The sequence below is a fragment of the Stigmatopora nigra genome, unplaced genomic scaffold (genome assembly GCF_051989575.1).
Source record: "Stigmatopora nigra isolate UIUO_SnigA unplaced genomic scaffold, RoL_Snig_1.1 HiC_scaffold_31, whole genome shotgun sequence".
Lineage (NCBI taxonomy): Eukaryota > Metazoa > Chordata > Actinopteri > Syngnathiformes > Syngnathidae > Stigmatopora > Stigmatopora nigra.
In genome coordinates, this window is record NW_027551610.1 from 324,292 (window position 1) to 327,863 (window position 3,572).

Sequence of the window (3,572 nt, forward strand, 5' to 3'; positions counted from 1 at the left end):
GATCATCATCAAAAACCCTGGATGGAGAAAAACACAACGTATATGCCGTGGTGACTCAAAAAGACAACCTCAAGACAGGACGACTCCCCGGCGACTGGTCTGCACAAGCCGCAGAAATAGTGGCACTGACAGAGGCATGTAGACTATTCCTAGAACAAGACTTGACGGTGGAAAGACACAGCCCCCTGCTGAATTCCTAAGAGAAATGCAAAATCATGCCCCAGAAAAAGAGAAACTGCAATGGGAAACAGAAGGAGCCACTCAACACAAGAACGGACTCTATGCAGTAGAAAACAAGCCATGCGTGACACGATCATTGTTTGATGTAATTGCCAAATTGAGCCATGGGAGGAGCCATGTCTCAACAGAAGGGATGATCAGTACAGTACAACAAACAATGCATGTTCCCAGAGGTCTCCAAACTTACTTCAATTTTTTTGCAGAAACTGTCTAAACTGCTGTAGACACAACTCTCAAGGCAACGAACGACCCAAGCATGGAACAAGGCAAACAGGAACATATCCCTTCGAGCTTCTGAACATGGATTTCATCAAACTGAACCAAAGTGCTGGACTTGTCGAACAAACCATTAGAACAGTAAAACTCAGACTCAGAAAAACCATGGAAGACAGGAAAACCATGGCAAGAATGCCTGAGCCTGGTACAAACGTACATGAAAACAGCACAGGGATGCACACCATTTGAGGCAGTGAACGACAGACCCTTCCACTTAACAATGTGGGAAAAAGATCTGGTGGTAGAAGAGAAAGGAGAAACAGAATCCTTCACTAAGTGGTTAAGCAAAATGTTCCAAGAAAGAACTGTGATGAATGCAAAATAATCTGCCGACATCTTCTCTGTCTCCCACAGAGGAGGTCCTGTCCCCAGGAGACCTGGTACTCGTCGAGGTGATAAAAAGAAAGTGCTGGTCTTCTCCACGTTGGGACGGACCTCACCGTGTGATTTTGGCCATCATCATCACCGCTCTGTGTTCAACCACATGGGGGGAACGTACCAGAACCTTGGTACACTCCCACTGGAGGAGAATGCCCCACTAGCTGGTTCAGGAAACGATCAGGGGCGCCCAGATCTGCATCTTATTAACCAAGACACCAATCGTCGTTCAAGTCCCTTTGCTCAGCCTACAGCTTACTCACTTGGGATTACACAGGACTGACTCCAGTTATTTTTATTGGTACCTACAAGCTCCCAGAGTCTGAGTGGTCTGGCCAGACACCTTGGACCAGGTCCTCCTCCATACAGGCTACAAAACCATCACATGGCCCCATTCCAAAGAAGCTACCACCATGACCGCTAACTTCACCAAGTTAGCCACCACCATCAAAGATGGTAAACATATGCTAGACCTTACGACCAATATCCAACAAAAAGGCTGCATCAACCTATGCCTCCGATTGGACCGACCAGGAAAAGGCCCCCTCTTTACTATCACCATCCGCACTACTAGTCCAGCCATGGTCCCCAAAGTGATTGGTGTGAACCCCTTCGTACAACCATCCGCCACACGCCTACTCAAAATCCGTCCGGCAGGAACACCTAAGCCTGAGTAGATACACCTTATGCTCGCCCATGTCCAAACACAGGAAGAAAACGACTACAACCTGATGATGAGGAACAGTTGGTACAGATACACCGCACTCACAGCCCGCGCCACAACCAATGAGTTGTTATGTCTGTTCCCTCTTGCCTACTGCCGTAGCCCAACCACAGCTATGGGCCAACCGACAGAACGAAGAACTCGCCAACCTCACCTACAATTGTATTCTGGGTAATTTGAGAGAATCCTTCCAGCAAAGCTCGACCGCCTACATACCATGGTCGCAGTACCATTAGCAGCTACAGTCAATACCGCAACGTATGTCCAGTGCAACAACCGAACAGACTGTTATCCATCCTGTTTCAACTTCAGCGGACCGGATCCGAAGACCCCTTTAGACCAAGTTTACGTCACCAGGTGTGCCGAGATCAGACACATTCCTTCCCAATCATGGACAGTACTGGACCAAATATGGTGGCTCTGCGAATGGCAAGTGTATATGATCATCCCCACCAATACAACTGGGCTCTGTGTCCCTACATCTGCATCCGACCACACATACGTTCTAACAGCAGACTCGATTCCAACTGTCGACGCCAACCCACATCTACCCACCAGGCGTCAACGACGGAGCTTTGATTTCTTCCCCCATGATTCAGTTTGGGGCTCGGATGTCCCCCTCTAATACAAACAATGGTCAGTCTCCTCCAAAATCATGATGGCGGTGTTCCCCAGGGTAGGAACAGCGAAGAACACCCTACGTCTGGAAACCATTGACTACAGATTCCAGGCCCGACACTAATCAATTACTTGTTGCCCTGCAAATGACTGAAACGTATCTGTCCAAAGTCTTAGGGACAACTGTCAGTTTTGCCTGTATTTAAGACACACTCACTGGTCATTCGACTAGAGTTGCAGTAACATCGCAGTGAACAGGACCCCACTGTAGGAACTCTCACTGTCCACTTTGCAGTCTGGTAATACATATTTTCTATTTAAATTTATCTCACTCTTTCTTAGCCTGCTCCTGAAGTTGTATTTTCAGACCTAACAAACATTTCAGTTTTTTTGCCCTAATGTGCGTTTCATGTGCTGAAAATCACGTTTTGGCCAAGTATCATAGTTTTCACTATAACTTAACCTAACCTAACCCTAACCCTAACTTCCATCACTAAGCGTGATATCAAATGAAAAACCTACTTAATTTGGACGATTATACACTATATACACAGTAACTATGTGTCACTGACAGTTTGTTTCGCAGCGGGGGAACATTTCAGTTTTTATTGCCTTAATGTGCATTTCATGCGCTGAAAATCACGTTTTGGCCAAGTATCACAGTTTTCACTATAACTTAATTTCTAGCACTTAGAATGATGCAAAATGAAAAACTTACTTGAATTGGATAATTATACACTATATACACAGTAACTATGTGCCTCTGACAGTTTGTTTCGCAGCAGGGGAACATTTCAGTTTTTATTGCCTTAACGTGCGTTTCATGCGCTGAAAATCACGTTTTGGCCAAGTATCATAGTTTTCACTATAACTTAATTTCTAGCACTTAGAATGATGCTAAATGCAATACTTACTTGAATTGGAACATTTTACACTATAGACACAGTAACTATGTGCCTCTGGCAGTTTGTTTCGCAGCAGGGGAACATTTCAGTTTTTATTGCCTTAACGTGCGTTTCATGCGCTGAAAATCACGTTTTGGCCAAGTATCATAATTTTCACTATAACTTAATTTCTATCACTTAGAATGATGCTAAATGCAAAATTTACTTGAATTGGACGATTTTACACTATATACACAGTAACTATGTGCCTCTGACAGTTTGTTTCGCAGCAGGGGAACATTTCAGTTTTTATTGCCTTAACGTGCGTTTCATGCGCTGAAAATCATGTTTTGGCCGATTATGATAGTTTTCACTTTAACTTAATTTCTATCACTTAGAATGATGCTAAATGAAAAGCTTACTTGAATTGGATGATAATACACTATATACAC